Source organism: Sardina pilchardus, chromosome 9 (genome assembly GCF_963854185.1).
Source record: "Sardina pilchardus chromosome 9, fSarPil1.1, whole genome shotgun sequence".
NCBI lineage: Eukaryota > Metazoa > Chordata > Actinopteri > Clupeiformes > Clupeidae > Sardina > Sardina pilchardus.
The window spans coordinates 26919325-26941190 of NC_085002.1; the positions used below are offsets into that span (position 1 = coordinate 26919325).

The 21866-nt window shown below is 44.9% G+C and overlaps 1 protein-coding gene across 3 annotated transcripts in view; it reads right to left on the bottom strand.

Moving 5' to 3' along the window:
- Positions 1-15826, bottom strand: part of LOC134091804 (sodium-coupled neutral amino acid transporter 3-like) — a 52790-nt gene extending 36964 nt beyond the window's left edge. For 2 of the 3 annotated variants that reach the window (XM_062544475.1, XM_062544474.1), the window contains exon 1: positions 15570-15826. The gene's annotated coding sequence lies outside the window, so the exon portion shown is untranslated. The remainder of the gene's footprint in view (positions 1-15569) is intronic. The other variant, XM_062544476.1, reaches the window with a different exon arrangement.
- Between the last annotated feature and the right edge of the window lie 6040 nt (positions 15827-21866).

Consider the following 21866-nt stretch of genomic DNA (forward strand, 5'->3'; position numbering starts at 1 on the left):
ACACATTTTCTTTTTGCTACAAATACCATACCGCATTCGTTAAAGAGCGTCGCAAGAGTGAATGAACAAGTAAATTAATTTAGCGTAAGCTACGCGCCCGGCTCAGCCCCCTTGGCTTTGACTGGCCAGCCTCACACACCACAACGTTTCCTCCGCTCCACCCCACGATACCGCGCCTCTGTGCCCAGGGCCAGGGCTCTCCGCTGGGGCTGGCGAAAGCCGGGCAACGTGGCCGGGCAGCAAAACATGGCACACAATGCCACATGTTGTGCAGTTTCCTGGGAACGGGCTGCTGGAACAGGGGCGCTATTGTGCCAGGGCATCATTATACGGCCAGGGTCCCCCCTTTGGCTGCTGCTCGCCGGGGCACTCGAGGGCTTGAAAAGGTAATTCATTACCCCCCACCCCACCCCCCATCTTATTCGGGGAAAAATGCTAACCTTAAATCCGGCGACTGTCCGGCGAGCCCACTAATCATACACACACACACACACACACACACACAGAAAAGCACAAGACACAGACAGTTTAAGTATGGTCACCCAGGCCACTAGAGGCAGTGTGGAGCATTGGAGGAATGATGGTGTGTGTGTGTGTGTGTGTGTGTTTGGAGAGACGGTCTGAGCATGTGTGTGTGTGTGTGTGTGTGAGAGTATGTGTATGGACTGTCCTCTGGGTCAACTCATGTGAGTGATTTGAGGGTGGGCGAGCGGGCCGGGACAACAGAACAGAGTGGAGCGGAGGAATGTGATTCGCTGGCTGGGCTCCAGGAGCATCCCTTGGCATGGCTCCTTCCGATCAGAGCACTTGGCATGTCGGATTGGTGTGTAATCATTGCACACATAACAATTGTGTTAACCGCCCAGAGAGGACATGTGACATGCCTTAGCCCCGTAAGGGTGTGAAAACACAAGTGGGATTTTGTGCTACATTCTGCATGCCTGAAGGACGATCTAAATGAAGGCGTCTGTGGTCTAATGCAACTGTAACAATCTAATTGCGTGAAGTGGCGTGAAACAAACAGAGGAACACAATATCTCATGTTCAAGATTTCAGACGACACAGAGTCCGCTGAGATTTATTCAAAATCAGATACGATTCACCTACATTCATCAGTTACAACTGAGAGAAGCTAAGTCCGTGCCTTCGCATGCACATTTCTTGGGTAGCCGAGACATTTTCTTGGGGTTTGCACTCGAGTTCAAAGGGTCTCATTAAAGATCCCGTATTTTGGGCTCCTTCTAAATAGCTATTTATAGCGAGCCATTTATTTTCACTGGCATTGCACACCACACAGCTATACGCATGGAGAGAGAGAGAAAGAGAGAGAGAGAGAGAGGGAGAGGAGGCAGAGGAGGGAGAGAGGGAGAGGAGGGAGAGGAGGGAGAGGAGGGAGAAGAGGGGAAAGAGAGCCAGTGAGAGGAAGACATGAAAGGGAACTGCGTACGTTTAGCAGCGTACGCATTCTTTAGTCCTCTTTAGAGTGCGCGGGAGCACCTTGAAGCGCTGCTGTTGTGTTGCGGTGGGGCTTTGGGGACTTGGGCCCCACGGGCATGAGATTAGGGCACTGTGCAAGGGGCCCTAGATACGCTTATGCAACAGGGAAATGTCACATTGGCAGTGTGTTCGTGTGTGAGTGTGTGTGTGTGTGTGGGGGGGGTGTGCCCGTGTGTGTGCACGCTTGTGTGTGTGTGTGTGTGTGTGTGCGTGTGTGTGCACTTGCTTGTGTGTGTGTGTGTGTGTGTGTGTGTGTGTGTATGTGTGTGTGCGTGTGTGTGTGTGTGTGTGTGTGTGTGTGTGTGTGTGCGTGCGTGTGTGGGCATAAATCAATGACCATCCACAGCTGTCACAACTGTCTACTCGCCGTGTCCTCAGAGCGGTCACACTCGCAGATTCGATGTGGGAACAAAAGGAGTCAAAAAACAGAACCGAAGAAGGATAGAAATCAAAAGAGGAGAGAAAGAGAGGGATAAATAGATAGAGAGAGAGAGATTAAGATCAAGAGAAGGAGAGACGTAGACCCTGGCGAGATGGTTGCAATGCTGACACGTGTTGTTCTCCTGTGTCCCTGACGTCAGCAGTGCGAACGTTTGCACGTCATCAGGAGTGGCGAGAAACGAGGTGCAGACGGAGCAAGCTGCTGCTTTACCACCAGAGCCCCCCGTCCTCACGTCCGCACGTCCCCACAACCGAGACCCCACACACACACACACACACACACACCTCGCCGCACTGACAGGTCCCACTCGAGCAATTCCCACAGGGCTGCCAACTGTCTGAGCTTGCCTCTGTCTGGCTGCCTCTGAGAGAAGGACAAACAGAGAGATAGACAGAGAAAGAGAGAGAGAGAGAGAGAGAGAGAGAGAGAAAAGAAAGAGAGGAACTTCTGCTGTCGCTAATACCTCTGATATAAGGACAAACAGAGAGACAGGCAGAGAGAAAGAGAGAGAGAGAGAGAGAGAGAGAGAGAAAGGGAGCGAGAGAAAGAGAGAAAAGAAAGAGAGAAACTTCTGCTGTGGCCAATACTGCAGCTGTTGCTGAAATCACTTTCTAATACACTCTGCTCTCTTGTTTCTGACACGTACACACATAAATACAGATGCACAAATCACACACATCACAATCACGTGTCTATAGTATACATACATGCTTACATTTACACCGGAGAGACACAATGCACCCACAAATACCCCCCCTCTCACTAACACACACACACACACACACAGACAAACACACAGATATACACACTCTCAGAAGTCTGCAAAAGCACTAAGCTTTGTTAAGTCACCAGGGTAATATCCGGGACCCTTGATCAACAGGGCAATCTGGGCCATCATTAACTGATGAGGGATTTGTCTTCAAGCGAAGACACACACACACACACACACACACACACACACACACACACACACACACACACACACACACACACACACACACACACACACACACAATAATGAAAATGGGTCCTGTATTGAGTTAGAACTCTAAAATCAGCAAGGGCAAAACAGCCATACAAAAAAAAAAAATCATATGGTAGAAAACAAGTAAGGGGTAATATTGTTGCCATTGACAGCGGTCATTATCTTTTTGCAGTGGTCAATATATGGAAATAGTGACCTCCGAATGCCCATTCAGATTAATGGGACTTTTTGTTGTGTCCCGAAGAGCCGTATAATAACAAAGTCAATCACACCCATATCACTTAGCCTGGGTTTTCCCATACTGCCTTGCGCGGTGTGGTCGCGTCAGCCAGGCTACATATCATTACTAATTATGCTCAAAATCTCCACATCCTATTCATGACTGTATGTGTAAAGAATCTTTGTGTGTACTAAAATCCTCCAATGTCACTTAAGTTGTGTGAATGTACACATCTAGTCTTTATTTACCTAGTGTTACAGGCAATATTATTGATATTTGGTGGGGAGATTAAATGTTGACATGTTTGAGTACAAAGTCAATATTGAAATCCAAGTGATTGGTGATACAGTGATTGCAGTTTACTGGGCAAAAACCATGTCATGGTCAGTATCAGCATCTACCAGCGTCCATAACTGACCCCTCTAACATGATCACTTTTAATGGTCGAAACAGTAATGGGAGAGAGAATGACTCCCCTCTGTGACTAATGAAAAGGGTGGTTAACACTCACAGGCATTAACGACTCTCACCCTGCCTGTACTGCCACTATGGTCAGATTCGTAGGAGGCCCTCATTCCTAGCTGCACTCCCCCAATTACGGACAATTGCACTCATTGATGCACTTATTGCACTCATTGATGCACTTATTGGGGTTCTTGTTTATTGTTGCAAAATTGTTGCTAGAATTGCTCTTAAAAGCTTAAAAATGTTTTTTTTTACCATGTTGTAAGAAGCTTGGGTTAAAAAGCGTCAGCCAAATGTAATGAAATGTATTGTAATGTAATGTAATGTAATGTAATTCCCAACAGTTTCCACATCTAGTACTATCCATGAAATCTGTTACATAAAAGAGACTACCACCGCAACGACAACCATCACCAACCCCAACCACCACTATTACTATGACTACAACTACTACTACTACAACAACTACTACTACTACTACTACTACTACTACTACTACTACTACTACTACTACTACTACGCCTACTACTACTACTACTACGCCTACTACTGCTACTACTACTACTACTACTACTACTACGCCTACTACTGCTACTACTACTACAACTACTACTGCTGCTGCTGCTGCTGCTGCTACTACTACTACTACTACTACGCCTACTACTACTACGACTGCTACTACTACGCCTACTACTACTACGACTGCTACTACTATTAATCTCGCTCTGTCTGGTAATATTTGTTATTACAGTGAGCAAATCCACAGGCTTTTCACGGTCATTTCACCAGCATTAGTGGATTAAAGGTGCACTCCTGTCAGAATCATGTTTTTGATCTTCTTAGCCACATGCAAAGCTTTCCTTTGATGCTAGACACTGGTTGCTCTCATTAAACCACACATGCTAAGCCAATATGGACAATGTGACAGTATCTCTGTTGTAAATTGACATTTTTAAACATTTTTCATTCGAATTACTGTGCAATTCTATAATGTTACATCCATCTAGCTTGAGGTCAAAATAATTTGTTTCCATCTAAAGCACATCTATCCATCTATAAATGCAAGGAACGTCTGTCTGTGTGTCACTCTGTCTGTCTGTCTGTTCCATGCATAACTCCCAAACCACTCATCCGACTGCTCTCAAATTTGGTGGGTGTCATCCTAATGGCACGAGTGTGTGCAGTGCCAAATTTCATCCTATATAAATAAACAATAAATAAATAAATAAATATATAAATAAATATATAAACTGCCACATCTACGGGCTTTGCACCAGTATCCTGAGTGAAAACATTAATAATAAACAAGGCTGAACTGCATCTATCTCTTCCACAGAAGCTGCATGTACCAGGAACTCTGAGGTTCTGCAAAAACAGCCTCATCGACACAGCCCATCCCATTTCTCTCTATCTCTGTCTCTTCCTTCTTCTCTCTTTCTTTCTCTCTTTCCCTCCCTGTCTCTGAGGCGGCACGGACCATGTGTCATCGATGGCAACATGTTGATTGATGAAGCTGTTTTCTCATGTTCAGCGCATACACAACTGCCACAACACATACATACAGATCCACATATTCCTACATACAGATGCAGCACTTCAAGTTCATCCACACCAATGACATTGAGTCAACATTGAGCTCCTTATGGCACCAATGGTGCTTGAGGCTCTACTTGACACTGAAACAAAAAAATAAGGTCATCAACAGCTCCACCCACAGCCTTGGAATTATGGGTACTATACGTACGTGTATTTCACAGGTCACCTTGGGGAAATTGGTGTGTTGCCTAGAAAACTGTCAAGCAACATGGCTATATTTTCAGTGCTGAGAGGAGGTTCTAGATTTTATTGTAAAACTGAGAGAAATCAGTCTTTTTTTCCTCACCATATGTATGTGTGTGTGTGTGTGTGTGCGTGCGTGTGTGCGCGTGCATGTGTGTGCGTGCGTGTGTGTGTGTGTGTGTGTGCATGTGCGCGTGTGCGTGCGTGTGTATGTGCGTGTGTAAACAAGGCAATGAACTGTACTGATCCTAAACATGGTGTGACTAGATTATCCTGTCAGTCGAGAGCGGAGGCCGCCAATTAAGCGTGCTCTGTCAGCAGAGAGGATGTACATCAGATTTGAGAGTTGGGAGTCCTGTTGAGGAGGTACTTTTTAAACACTACCACACATCACAGCCTTGCTGGCCACATGCAGTCAGGAGTTTAGTTCAATTCAATTCCGTTTTTTCCATTTCAATTACTTTTTTCCCTGCAAAGAGGTCTTCATTTTGCACACAGGACATTCCCTTGGATGGCTTGCCATCGCTGCCTTTTAATACCTGTGCACTCAATCACCTCTTTCTCAGAACCCACTCTCTGTTTATTTGTCTTTCTCTCTCTCTATTTTTGAATAATTTCCTTTCCCTCTCTCCCTCTTGCCCCCTTTCCCTGCATCCCTCTATTTTCATCTTGTTTCCTCTCCTCCTCCTCTCCTCCTCCTCTCCGGATCCCAGAGAGGATTTGATCACCCCAGCTGCTGAATTATTAGCTGGCTATGTGAATAAGAGATTAATTCTCTCTCTCTCTCTCTCTCTCTCTCTCTCTCAAAGCACACGCCACACACAGATTTGCAACACTGCAAAGTCACACTGAGATTCTCATCTCTGAATCAGACTGACACCACTGCTGAAGTCTGACTCAAAAATGCTCCCCATCTCTGGTGTGAGTGTGCGTATACGACTCTCATAAACTCCTAATCTGTTTCTGTGAGTCAGAGATGAGATGCTCCTCATCCCTCCCAGTGCGCATTTGTGCCAGACACACCAATCATCTTCTCTGGAAATTCACACTGAGCCACAGTACGTTCCTTAAGACAGACCTACAGCCTAGGAGATACGAAACTTCATCTCCTTGACAAATAGATTCAATATAAACGTATTGGAATTTAACCATATTCTACATTTTAGATACCAACAAATTGAAGTGAATTGTGAGAAGTCACAACTGCTCGCAAATAAGGAACAGGCAACAGGCACAAAACCCAATATTATACTGACAACAGATAAAGAAAAAGCAGCTTGAAATGAGAATCTAGCCGGCAGCTCAGATGTGCTCTTGCATTAAGGGAAAAAGGATAAATCTGTATGTATGCACTGCAGTCGTTCTCCTCAGTCATGGCCTTGAGCTTTCGGGGCAGACTATCGCTGAAGATATAGTGCAAATATGTGTATTTCTTTCCTGCTGACAGAGGCCAATACTACCCTGCAGCTACTCTCCACACTGTGCTGTACGCTCACCTGACAGAGAGGCACGCGTCCTCAAGGACAGACAGGTGGGCTGTGTGCTGGGTTAGGAAACAGTGTGGCATGCTAGGGCATCTTTATAGAGACTCACATTATCGCCTTGTGTTGCCAATGTTACTGCGTTGGTAAAGCGTACAAAACTCCAACACAGACACAAACACGCATGCACGCACGCACGCACGCACGCACACACACACACACACACACACACACACACACACACAAATACACTCACCTGCCTGTCAATTCACCATTGCAGGCAGTTCCCTTATAACCACAAACCATAAACCATAAACCACAACCACTACTCAGTTAAGCTATGACCATACAAACACACAGGCACACAGGCACACAGGCACACAGGCACACACACACGCCCCTGTTGGTGGCTGGCACTGCTATTTGGTCGGGTTGGCAGGCTGGCACATATGTCATCTGCGCATCCGGGGCGCATTGGCGGAGCGGCATCAGAGCACGTGAGCGGGCGCTGCTGCTTGGCGGGTCCTGAGGCGGAGCGTGACTCACGCAGGAGGAGCGAGCTATTTTTAGCGCCAATCCTGCCGCACCCCCACCCACCCCCCACCCCCCACCACAGCGGGTGCCATTCTCATTCAGCGCAGGTACAGTAGCAAGGTGAACTGACCTACCTCACCGGAGAGAGAGAGAGAGAGAGCGAGAGAGAGAGAGAGAGAGAGAGAGAGAGCATTGCAAGGATTCACAGGTGCCCTTCTGTATATAACCAATTGGCTGTACAATTAAAATCGATTTGGAGCATTGATTCTGTGTTGATTTGGATTGACTGCACAAATAGAGCAAATGTGGAAGAGTGTGACGAGTATCCTGCGTTATCAACAAGCAGAGACCTATGCATGTGTGCGTGTGTGTTAGAATGGCTTGTCTTGTAGATACAGCACCCCTCACATTTGCTGCCACCCCCAGTGGAGCATCTTATCTTAGTTCCATAATGAACACAAGGAGGGAAAATGCCACCTTAAAGGGGGGGGGGGGGGGCAAATGTATTAAGAGGAAAAAGAAATCCTCACACAGACATTTATGCCAAAGACAAATTCAATTAGAACATGTGATTATGCGATTTGTATTAATAGGTAGTCTGATGAAGGGCTTCCGCCCAAAAAGTTACTTGATTAAAAACAGTTAAAACGTGCAAGCTCAGTGTGTGGACCCAGCTTTGTCTGTTTCATGCTTTAACTTTTTGGAATCCGGCACCTGCTAGCCTCTGGATGTGCGCGCCTGCTCTTTAAGATTTTGTATTAATAGGCTCATTACTGTAAAGTATCCCAATAGCAGAGAAGATTAAATTGACCCGTGTCACCCTTTTAATCGTATGCTCTCACCAGCATCTGCCATTAGCCAGAGCGATGCCAGCCGTGGTCTCATAGGAAGCACTACAAAGGAGAGGAAGTGAAAGTGATGACGGTAAAATGCAGACAGGAAGTAGTAGTAGAGCTGTGATAGTGACTAGTATTCAGGAGGGAGCAGAGCCAAAGTCGTGACCGACCTGTCAGAGGCAGTCGGAATCTCAGTCAGTTTAAACAAACACTGACTTTGCGCTCACACACAACCTGCCAGCACACCAGAGGATAAACATCCACCCGACGAGTACACCCACACAGTCACCACCCACACACGCACCCACACACACACACCCTCACACACACCCACACACACCCACATACACACACACACACACACACATCACACACACGTGGAGGATTAAAAACAAAGGCACAGATTGACATTAGGAATGTGGGATATTGTAGTATAAGAAATCTGTTAGCCACACACACACACACACACACACACACAAAGAGAGAGAGATAGGAGGGAGAACTACAGAAACATGGGAAGAAATGGAAAAAGAATGAGTGACTGATGCCGGGGCAAGCTGTCACTCTAATCCCAGCCCAGAATGGCTGTGGCCGGAGGCTTGGAAGTGATGAGGAAGAGGAGGAAGAGGAGGAAGAGGAGGCAGAGGTTATTGGAGCCGTTGGAGCTTAGTGCACAGATTGAAGTGCTGGTCCCTGGGCTTCTGTTGCTCGCAGAGCTGCTAAGGCCTCTGGGAATGACTAGTGTGAGATTGTGACGATTCCACTAATTAAACCTCATCTCAATCTTTCTTTGTTCTGTGATGTTTAGCCGAGTCAGCCATCAGAAAGGAAAGGAAAAAGAGATGAGAACAGTTTGCAGCGAAGCGAAAGGCAAGAGGCTTGCGAGACGAAAAAGGGAGCGGCTCTCTGCATTGCTCACTCTCGACTAAAACTACTCGATTTAGAAACAAAAGGAACTCCAAGCAGCTTGTGAGTAAATATTTCTGTTTCCATGCACAGCCACACTGACTCACGCGTCTACCAGCACCTACCAGTCCAGCCTTCAGCAAACATCTCGCCCTTCCAAGTACATTTTTACTGTGTCTTTCTTAAAAATAGATAAAAAAAAAAAAACACATTTTGCTAGCGGGCAGCATTTTGCTGTCCATCTGCGTGCCTTCATCGTCCATCATTCCTCTGAGGTTGCTCGCAGGGAGAGGCCCACTCTGGGCTGAGGGTGTCCGGCATAAAGGGCAACATTGATCCAGTGCCGTGTACTATGGACAGCAAACATGGAGTAGAGGAAGCCTCCACATGTTGGCATGTCAGCTGTAACAATGGATACAGAGGGAGCTGTCTAATAGGATCTACACAGCAACACCACCACCACCACCACCACCTCCACCTCCCCCATCCAGCTACACCACCCAACCCCCACCTTAAAGCCACCCAGTCCCAGCTCCGCACTAGGCTCATCATGTGCCTTCGGAACAAAGGGGTTTCCTCTCCTATCGCAGTTCCACCCCCACTTCCCATATCTCCCTCTCTTTTTCTCTCCCTCTGTCTCTCTCTCTCTCTCACTCCCTCTCTCTCTCCCTCTCTCTCTCTCTTAAGTGCAATAGGGGAGATTGGTTTGTTTGAGGGGTTGAGAGGGGTTGGCTGTAGGGTGTGGGTTGGGGTGGGGGCAAAACATCACGAGGGGCAGCACTTGGCGTTCCAGCTGGCATGAGCCGTGCCGATCGGACACCTCGCCGGTCCAGTCCAGTCCTCGCTCTTGTCCTCACCACACCACCACACCACCACCACGCCACTTCACAGAGTTCAGCGCTGCGGCGGGAGATGGCCGGGTCAGATATCAAAGTCACATGCAGGACTAGAGAGATAATGCGCTCTTTCATGCCTCTGAGAGAGGGGAGTGAACCCGCCGCACGAGTCTCTAAACTCACATTTACGCTATCACTGGAACTCTGACACTGTTGCTCTAAAAGAGTTAAGAAGGCGCCCAAAATAAACAAGAGAGTTTCCGCTTGTGTCACACATTTCAGACACATGTAGTTATATTAGTAATATCCTCCTAGTGCTGGTGCCAATACAGTATGGCCCTGTGTCCACCAATCGCGTTTTTTGCGCCGACGGCGACAATTTTCAATATGAAGTCTATGTAGCCCAGCGTTCACAGCGCTGAGCGCCCTCGGCGGAAAAAAGCTCTCGGTGCTGACCGTTTTTTACCGCAGCGCTCAGAGCGCTCAAAGTTGAAATCTGTTAAACTTTTAGAACAGCGTCGGGCTCGTCAATGTCACTTCTCGTTATAAACCGTCTCCGGTTTAGGTAACTTAGCAACAATAAACACTTCTCGAAGCGCCAAGGAAGGCGTTTTTTTACACTCTCAGCGTAAAACACGCGATTGGTGGACACAGCACCTTAAGAAGGCGCCCAAAATAAACAAGAGAGTTTCCGCTTGTGTCACACATTTCAGACACATGTAGTTAGTAATATCCTCCTAGTGCTGGTGCCACTCAAAGTGAGAGTAGGCAGAGGGATGATGCCATTCCTAAACTGCCCTCCATGGATGCCTCACATTCCTCTACAAACTTCCATCACATCCCTGCTGTTTCACCATCTGGGATCAGAGCAGATTCACATACTTTTGCGATTCTTTGATGGTATTGTATTTTGGAAAAAAATTATCAGCCCTATTTTTGGTTTCATTCAGCTGCAAGTCAAAAGGTATCGAACAGATCCGCACACTGAGGGGCTAGCTCCCAAAAATATTAAGTAACGTTTCAGGCTTTTGATCTCGCACCCGGCAAATATGTTTTACGGATGTGCGTGATTTTACTTTGTATATTCAGCTGCAAGTCCCCAACAGAGGCTGAGATCTGGGGCTGGTCAGGTCATGATCCGGGCCACATCCGGGTTCACACAGAACAGCCACTATTGGCCCACTTCCAGGGCATCCTCCTGACTGGATGCTGATTAGTGCTAAACGTAGCAGTCGTGACTTCACGCAATCCCGTGTATGTAAGTCAAGGAGCGGATGACTTTACTTGTGACCGACACATGAGTGCTGTGCAACAATGCTTTGGCCTCATTTCTCCAAACCAGATTTAGCAACGGGCATCCATAGCAGAAACCCAAGCTAGTAACTGAGCTGTTCCACAGCTATTATCAATAAGGTTCACATGGTTGAAGGCCTCCATCTCTACAGCGTGCCTCCCATAAGCATTGCCAATTCAAGGCATGCCACAAGAGCTAAAAATACCCCATCTCTCTCTCTCTTTCTCTCTCTGTCTCTCTCTCTCTTTCCCCTTTCATTCTCAGTGGAGAGTGATGATCCGGCAGCCTTGAGCAAGCCTGGCAAACCTCGGCTGTGTTCTTTTTTTAAACAAAAAATCTGAGGTGGGAAGCAACCGATTCTGCAAGTGAATGACAGACACTCTCCGTTTGTTGGGACTGTGGGATTTGGAGGCCTGTCAGAGCGAGAATAGCCATAAATCACTTCCCACTTGTCTCTGGCACCGGACTGTGCTGACCACCCTGCCTGAACCCACGCGTAATTGTAAAATATTGTGCTTCCTCATTAGTATGGAGACTGGCACGTTCCTTGAGACACCCAGCTCCACAGAGCGAAGCTCGCCTTTGAAGAATGTGGGCTAATGCGCTCATTCTTACTTTCCTTGCAGATTCTACAACTTTCTCGTGGGATCAGGCCCTGACCTTTACACGTAGGTACTGGGGAAACTGTTGTGACTTGCATGGGGAATTCTTTGTCTTTCTTTGTTTGTTTGTCAAAAAATGTCACCCTCAGCTGGGTTCAAACCTACAGTTTGAACTGAGGGGGACGTGGGAACTGTAAGCCCAGCCCAGAACTTCTGTCTTCATTCCTAGTGACTGCAAGTCTGAGCACACTGGGCAATATGATCTAGTCATGAGTTTCTGTTTTTTTTTTTTCATTTTTAGTATTATTTGAGGCCTTTAATGGGAAGTGAAAGCAGTTTAATTGTGAGCAACTGCAGATACTTGTTAACTCTTAGCTTGTTGTGGCCACGAGAACATAATGTCTTTTCACAACTATTTCCCTTTGAACTTACCATGTAAACATGCACTTTGATGTGATAATTTCTGGAATGTCCATTATCCTTTAAGTACTTTTATATTACAATGAACGGCACAGCTTAATATAACCTTGGGTGTCTGCTCCGCAAATATTATATTAAAGGGTGTAGCACCACGTCTAATAAAAAAAAAAATCACGACTAACAAACTTTCATTACTTCAGAAGAACAAAGTCTAGCATCCCCACAGCCCACCAGACAATAGCTTTCATCTCCTTGTCCACCTGGCTCTCTTGGGGGCAGTAACTGCTTCAGAAAACAAGGAAAAAAAAAAAAAACATCCAAGTGTGTCTCTGTCTAGCTGGCTTGCCTCATCAGATATGAAACTGGCACATAAAGCCCCCTTCCCCATGTTTACCTTTCATTCCTTGAGAGGTAAGACAATACCTACAGACAGGACAAGGATCTAATATGGCTAACTCCCTTTGATCCAATAGAGCCTGAACAGATTGAATTCTTCTTCCCTCTCAGCGATGCATTAAACTATAATAATCCATGGGGATGGGACTGGCGAGAGGGGGAGCCTAATATTGGATTCCTTGAGAACATTATGAGGAGCATCCATCGTAAGAGGTCTTGGGCATTATCATTCTTAATAATAAAAATATTATTATTATTAATAATAATAATAATAATAATAATAATAATAATAATAATAATAAACTCTCCTTGCTATGGCTAATTTTCCTCTTAGCCTAACATTGTCTAATGTCTTTCCTTCCTCTGTGCTTACGGTTATCTGTTCAGAAAGCCTTCGTTTATCCAAAGAAGCTTTCGCTGAAGGTAACGTACACATATTATGAATATATGGGCTTCCTGGCAACAAAAGCCATGGCCTTGGTGGGGCACAGTGCTCTTTGAGCTACGGAAACACACGCAGTGCTCTCAATAGATGGAATACCTACTCTGGGAGATCCTGTATAATGCTGTGTGGTATTTTTTTTCATTTTTTTTTTTAATATACATAAAACTGGTATTCATCTAACAAAAGAATCCAAGCAATGCATAGCGAACATACGTATATCGTATTATTTTATCATTACATTACATTATATTATACAGCTTCGTGAATAGACATATTGACACAGACGTTTTGATCAAATCCAATACAGAAACCTGGATTGAGGTATGATGCATAAAAGAAATTAAGCTCTCAGTGGATGAACTGACACAGAAATATAAATATAGAAACATAAGTTTCAAGTGTTCAAGTGTTCTGTCTGTGGAATTTATTTACTTTTTCCTTTATTTAGTTTTTCCTAAGTACTCTCTTTTTGCGTCAGACTGGCAGAAAAAGAGGCCACTAGGTTGATGCAGGTGGCTGAGGGAGTTTAAGAGATTTATGCTGGCATTTGAAACAATATGCACACAGACCAAGACCTTCTGGCAGTTGGAATGAATTAATGTAATGTAGAAGTACCCATGGTGAAATCTTCTGCCAAATATTACAAGGAAAGCAACACTCCAACATTGGATACTGTATTCCACACACTGATCAGTTTATATCATCAATCCACACACTTAAACCCTAGAATGCTCTCTGGTAAAACTAGGTCAAAGGCAGTCTTCTGCGTGCTCTCTCTCTCTCTGTGTTTCTCTGAGGCTGTCCGTGTGCATGTGTGTGTGTTGTGTGTTGTGTGTTTGCTTGTGTGTGCATGCGTGTCTTTGTATGCGTGCCGTGCACCTGTGTGTGCACGCTTGTGCATGTGTGTTGTTACCTTCAGGAATAAAAGGACATTCACAGACATTCTTAAGTTCCGAGAGGTAATTTGAATGACGAGTACCAACTGTTTAAGCACTTGCTTACTCTCTCTCTCTCTCTCTCTCTCTCTCTCTCTCTCTCTCACACACTCACACACACACACACACACTCACACACTCACACTCACACACTCACACACACACACACACACACACACACACACACACACACACACACACACACGAGGGAGAGGGAAAGAGATACATCAAGTTGAAACACCTTGGATACTGCACTAGCCAACACATATTCGGCTAAGCTTTTAACACCTGTTTACACACCAACATAGAAATTAAGGTCTTAAAGATATAAAGCAATTGGGAATTAACACCCCATGCGCAGGTGTAACCTATTTAACCGGCCCATATCATAATGTCCCTCACGAGGCTGGAACGCAGGTGTTCTTGGAAACGCGCAAGATAACACTCTGGCTGGCGCACTTCTGACCAACGCAGAGGCTGCTGGTGTGATAGACGCATGGTAATAAGGGCAAGTCGGACACCTGCATTTTAATTTGTTGATCGTTTGATATACTGGGGGCTGGAGTCGGTTTCGCATCCTCTGTCAGAACTGTCTACAACAACGGCAGCGTCTACCTTCTTTAAGCAGTTATGGCACTTTTGAAATAGGTCTTCTGTTTTGGGAGAATGTGAGGTAACTACAGGCTACAAATTCGACTCTATTCAACCACTTTGCTCAGATAAACTGTAGCCTACGTCACTTGGGAATTCTGAGCATGATGACGAGAAGCAATAGCCTAAACTGAAATTCGCTGTAGCCTACTTATTTCATGTTCTTATAAACATCAATTACCTCAGTAAGTAGTACCTCAGGTTTTGTGAATGGAGAGAACTCAGTGTGAAATAATCTTTGAAGTATTCTACCAAAGTGGAAACTCTACATTGTATCCGAATAGTAAAACTGTGAAACAGATGGTGGTCTTCCCATAGGCTACCCTGCCGTTAAGTCGTTGAGGAGACGACACGGGGATAGCTTGTCAATATCTGCCCCAAAACCAATATCTGTCTCCAAACTGCAGGTGTCTAGCGAAAGTTTGTGCTGTTTCTAAGCGACATGATTGTCCAAAAGCTGCTAACCAGAACTTGACTATATTTGGCAGATACGCTTCAGTCTGAATAGAGAGCGACACCGGCGTCGAGGCGAAAACCTCTCAATGCGTAATGAATATAGCTCATTCAGAATTTTTGACATGTTTCGGTTGCCCATTGCAATTTAACCATTTACATTTACTATGATGACACGTTTTGAAATGTTCAGCTTTGAAGTAAACATAGGAAAATATAGAAATTGCAATATCAATGTGTGCATTAACTTGAAGCATGGTGTGTGAAAAGACAATGACTCCGAGAACGGAGGACGGAACAAACGGTCGTATTGAACATAGTATCTTGTCAAAACGTTAAACAAGCATCATCCAATTCATATAATCCAGTGTAACGATGATTTTTAGACTTACCAATACGAAATACTGTCCCAGAGGAGTTCCTAAATTGCTCCCCACCAGTCCTGTCTCGTCCTTGCGTTGTCTCGCTCACGGTGTCTCGTGCTGTCTTCTCCCACTACAGACCCAATGAATTAACAATGCGATCCGGGTGTAACGTCTTCCCAGCTAATTTTTCGCGTATGGCACAGCTCAATTGAACTGGACGCGGTTTAAAGTGGGCTGCTTTAAGTGTGTGAGTTATCCGCCTACAGAGCACCTCCTCCATCCAATCATTGATACCATTGTGTATCCAAAGCTATGGCGCAAGAGGACTGGAAACACGCACATTTCTCGTACAGTTTACTTATCATGTCTAGTGGAAGGCTACTTCTCAAGGGTTAATTCATATTTGGAATCAAATTATTATAAGTCATATAGACAGCATGTGTTCTAAATGAATTGAGTTAAAAAAATAATAATAATAATAAAAAGGGCTAGTAATATGCCGATAGCCTACGTTCTGTTTTATGCGCCTATTTTGCCACTCACCAAAACCGATCGCTTATAGCCTAATAATAATACAGTAGCCTATGTCCCTGCCGTTTAATTAATCTTTTGTTCGTTATGGGGACAGATTGGGGGATTTGACCATTCCTGATTGGAGCGGAATAAGCTGCCACAAGCAGTGACCCGCTTAGGGGGAAACTGCCGCGAAGATGCCCAGCAGAGGCATGTTTTCAGTTCGTTCAGTCAGTGCTTGCGCGCGTCAACGTTTCTGGGTCATCCAGAGCTGTATTCATGAGAAAGCCCTGTGGTGGTGGTGTCACACTACTAGAGGTGTAATGTCCTCTTCGGCGTCTCCTCTTCCTCTTCGCTGTATCCCTTCCACCACTACCCCACTCTTACGAGTCCTAGCAACTAGTGGCTACGCTAACTGCTGGCATGATATATTTCATTCAAGCTACAGACTGGTCAGAAATTATATAATCTCGAACATGCAACAGTCTATATGCAGACATATAAAACTATAAAAAGACTATATAAAACAGATGCATTGCGTGAGTAACTGTCCCCAAATTGTTTTGTCACACAAATCATGTCAGGATGGTAAAATAGTAGCGGTGTATAGCCTGTCATGCTGTCCCTGCCTTTCACTTGATATATGCCAGGGCTGGTTAACCAAACATTCTTAAATATGCTAAAGAGTCTTCAAATGAGTTCACGTGAATGCAAATGGTTTGTACTACATTTCTTACTTTTACACAATAAAATCCACAGCACCCTTATAGCCTCTGGTGACCATGACCCATTAATTAGACCTAATACAGGCAATGCTCATAATTTTAGAGTTTAACTACCCCACCAGAGACAAACCCCCCACCAGTAGCCTACTTTGTTGTCATGTGTTATGGTTATGGCCACAGTTACCTTTCATGTTACAGCTTTTCAGTCCAGCATTATTTGTTTATGCTCACACAGCTTAAATATGTCCCTTATCAAAAGAGAATTCGGGAGACCAATCAGATTTAGGAACCAATTGGACCCTATGGGATAGTTGATATTGTCCTAGCAACAATCCTGTAGCAAGGGGACCTCAACTACAATGTGGCCTGTAGGATTTTGGTTTCAAAATCTGATTGGAATTCTATAGGATTTCTATAGGAAGAGTTGTAACAAAAGGCAAGATGTATCTGCATCTAGTTTGCACAGTTTATGAAGATAAACCTGCATGCTCTTTCTTCTTCTCAAGCAGAGTTTGGAGATTATTAACTGATTTTGTCCGCTAACATAAGGGCCCCCTCACTGAAAATCCAAATATCGAAAGTCTAATTTCATGTTACCTCGCACTCTCACCCCTCTGCACTCTTTTGCACTCGCTTCATGAAGCTGGTCATTGTTTGTTTTTCCTCTCCGGCTTTCTTATTCCCAGAAAAATTTCAACAATGAACAGCGATAATAAAACCCACTTTAGTCACAGAGGCGGCGATTCGCCTTATATAAGCCATACAATTTCCTTTGAAGCAGGTAGGGAGCGAGGGGACCAGCCAAGTCGGGAGCCTGGGGGATGAAGGTCAACCCAAGCAGGGGGTGGGGTGGGGGGACATTTCTTTTGTCCCAAGCCCCAAGCCAGGCAGCAGCTGGTTCGAGAAAGCGAGGGTACGAGAGGGTATGAGAATCCTAGGGAGAGAGGCATGTGGGGGAGAACCAGCACGACATCGCCTTGAAAGGTCATCTTAGGCACTTAAGAGTGTAGTGTATCCACCACTAATGAGACGCAAGCCACTCCACTTCTCCCTCCACTTCTCTTGTCTTTAGTTGATGAACCTCAGGACCAGTTGAAGTCTGTTCCCTTTTCCTGAAGGTTCCAATAGTGCTGTCCTTCTCCGATTGCCTTGCAGCACTGTATCTATGATATGTAGCTGAAGTAGTTTCGGAAAGAGTCTAAAGCAGTGGTTCTCAAACTTTTCGCAATGAGTAGCCTACCACCTCAGAGAACAGTAAGCTCTATAAGCACTACCATTATGACATTACATTAGCATTAAAATACTGTAGCGTAGGCCAATTTAAATATATTTTACATTGTACATACTGTTTTGCATTGGGGTTTTTTCCAACAAAGATAAAAACTAGTATACATTTAACACTTTTTCATGATATAAATATGAAGATGTAAATATAATTTGAGGTGATTATTTTATCTTGGAAAATCCCGGAGTAGGCCTACCACAACACAACAGAGAGTCCGCGTACCACCAGTGATACCCGTACCACAGTTTGAGAACCACTGATTCTAAAGTCTCGTGTTGGAGGTGGATGCGGCCATGTTATGTTATTCCCCAGGGGGAGACTGGTGTTTGAAGCCACTGGCATTTCTCCTTCAAAATGTCTCCAGCTGTTTGAGGTTCACCAGTGTGTCTTCACAGCTGCGTCCTCACAGCGTAGGCATCAGTGAGGCATGTGGCGCACTGACTTGTGGGTAATAGCCTCCTGCTACCAAAAGGTTCTCAACAGAGCCATATACGGGGACACGTGGAGTTAAATCTGACCATGGACATCCTGCTCTGGACCTTTGGATATATTAGATGTTGAGAAGACATGAGGTGCGTTTCGATTACAAGGGTCCCTATATGCTGAATTCCCAACTCCCTACCCACTTCACAGGGTGTAAAATTCACAGGGAACGTCACAGGGAACTCGATCGCTAAAACCATTTAATTTGGAATGCCCTGCTAGTTCATAGTTGCCATAGAGATGTTTGGAGAGTGGAGAGTTAGCTTTCTAGAATCACAAAATTGACGCATAAAAAAAGCCAAACAAGTGATGTTTATCAGCAAATACGGTGGCTTCGGACCATCTACAAAACTCTGGGTGCCATCTAGCTTTCGGTGAAGTGATGCAGTTATGCTCACTGGCTCCTTACAACTGAACCGAACTGAACACCTACGGAACGGAATATCACTTAACATGGCTGAACACCCTGAACAGTTCACTTCGCAGTCCACTATATGAGGCGATCGGAATACACCCATAGATAAAGAGAGTATAATTTTGTTCTGAGAACATAATAAGGAGACAAGAAACATTCAAGTTCTACATGCACAGAACTTTACAAAGAAATGTAGAGAGACAGTATTGACAATAATGAAATGTGATGGCTACAAAACCTGAGGATCTTGGCTGTGTCTGAAACATCAGTACACACGCTGGGCAGTGTGCATTTCGTCAGAATAGACTGTCTGAAAGTCAAGCGCTCTGACTAGTTGGGTACTTCGTTTGGCGTGATTTCCAAGCGTGCATCGATGCATCTTTTTTTGCCTCAGATATCCCATAATCCATTGCGCAGCGCAGGTCAAGCTCCACACGTCATGCAAATCGTCAACACACCCCCCTCCCCGAGTCAGGTGACGCCAACTAGTTAGTGCTGTCCAAATGTAGGTAGGAATGCATACTGAGGAGCAAGCTAACTAAGACGCTACTGGAAAGAAGGTACTATCCAGCGTGCCCGCTTGACTTCTGGACACAGCCTTTGAGTGTTGATGAGTAGGTGCAGCAGTATATTAATGTTTCTCCAGCATTAACTTAGAATGCCTCTGAGTCAGTAGCCTGGAGATCATAACTCTCTGACTTCGCAGAGAGTCTGGCCTATATCCATCGGCAAACGTGTATTTCCTGGTTGGTGGACGCTTGTCTGAAGTTTGAAATCATTGGAGTTCAATCACTAACGATTGGTAATGACATACTGTATGTTAACCATGGGACACACAACGATAACAATAGGCTTGCAACTTAAATGTAATCGCGCTCAGGAACGCCTTCTGTTTGCTGGTTGGACGGAGGTGCTCTTGCCGGAGTAAACAAGGCAGGATCAAGCTATTCCAGACAGAGTACCGTAGGGAAAAGAAATTGAGTGGAAGTACGTAGACAGGCGGAGTCAGGCTACTGAATCGGTAAGATATAAGAGAGTGAGGGGCAATGTGATCTCTAGTATGAATGACACAATTTCCCCAGGTCTCCTTCAGAGGACATACAGTATACGACATTAAAAAAATTTACCAAACATCCCCTGCAGAACAAGAATTTCATGATCATGTCCAGCACAGGCCTGTAGGAGACCACCAAGGCAGTAATGAAGGCAGGCTGCATATTGGCTCAACTAATCAGCTCCTGTTTATGATAGAAAATTCCCTGCTAACGCTTCAGTGATCACCCACAATGCCAGAATGCTGCTGACGTAACCAGCCCCGGTGTGTGTGTGTGTGTGTGTGTGTGTGTGTGTGCGCACCCTTTCGATCGCTTTAAATCAAGCATGTTTTCTTTCTTCAAGTGCACCATGTCAGTGCGCGGGGCATCATAACAGACAGTGGATGGTCTAAAGGTTACACCGACGATTTGCATCCGCAGAGGGTTGTCATCAAAAACTAGTGAGCACAATCAGGAGCGCTCGCACACAAGTTGCAATTGTTTGTGACATGAATGGGTCGAATACTTCACGCTCAGAGGAAGACTGCACGACTCATGCAAGCCTGCTCAGAACTGGCATGGGCCGGTTCTCCAAAGGGGGCCAATGTACCACTAAAGAGTACTCTTCACACTCTCTCTTTCTCTCTCTCTCTCTCTCTCTCTCTCTTTCTCTCTCTCTCTCTCTCTCTCTCTCTCTCTCTCTCTCTCTCTCTCTCTCTCTCTCTCTCTCTCTCTCCACTCGCCTAGGAGAGTTGTGGGGCACGGCGACATTGCATGTGGGGCCTGCTGCACCTTCAGTATCACCCAGCTCTCAGCCTTGACTGTCAGCATAATGAGAGGATGGAGTTGGGGGAGGGGGGGGATTATTTCACAGATAATTGCGTCCTTTGAAAAAAAATTTTTATGCCTAATTGTTGTGAGGAAGACCTATCAAACTGAATTACAGTCAACTTCAATCAGACTTGAGGCACTGCAAAGTAGGGGATGGGAGTGGTTACTTGCTTATTGACATTCACAAGTTGTTAAAAAAAAATATATATATATATATATATATATATATACAGTATATTTAGAGTTCAGGAATATTTTTTGTGTAATTGCGTACGTTAAATGTGAGTTTGGCATAAATAGTTCAAAGTGATAGTGGACATGGACAAGATGATCTCTGAGCTGAATTCTCACGGTGGGTCGCCAAAATGTTTATCTTGATGTGCGTCACATCTTACGTTCCTACCATACCGTTCATTTTACTGGTTTATTGTTGTGCTATGCTCTGAGTGTGTTGTCATTGAAAATAGCAGGAAAGTCCTGAGTTCCTTTCTAACTACAGGTTGTGCAGAATGGACAGTGGCCACACTGTGAAAATGAAAAACACTGCAAATTACCGGTTGCAAATAAGGCGCAATAGCACATGAAACGACAATAGATACACATTTAAAATGCATTTTTGTGCAAAGATCTACTGCAGGCCAGTTTAATACTTTGAATGTGTGGGGAGATAGCTATGTAATCTTCTTTTTACAAAAAAATAGGAATTTCATAATTGGCCAATTATTGATCATAAAACCAATTCGCTGTGATCCACTGTTGCTTGGTAGGACATGTCACATTTACCAAAGTTTCGTTATGTAGTAATGGTCTGCTAATGTTAATCACATTGTCACAGTTTTTCATTCACAGTTGAGAGGACCAGTAGAGCAACCTCAGTTATTTTACAGTGTATTCTGAGATGTCGAAATTTGTCATGTGTGTGTTCATTTGGACATTGCCAAGGCCTACAGGTTTGTTACCTGTGGATATCAGTGTTCTGAAAAGGAAGAGATGATGCCATTTTGCAGCTACATATGCTTGAGGGTGGTCCAGATTTAA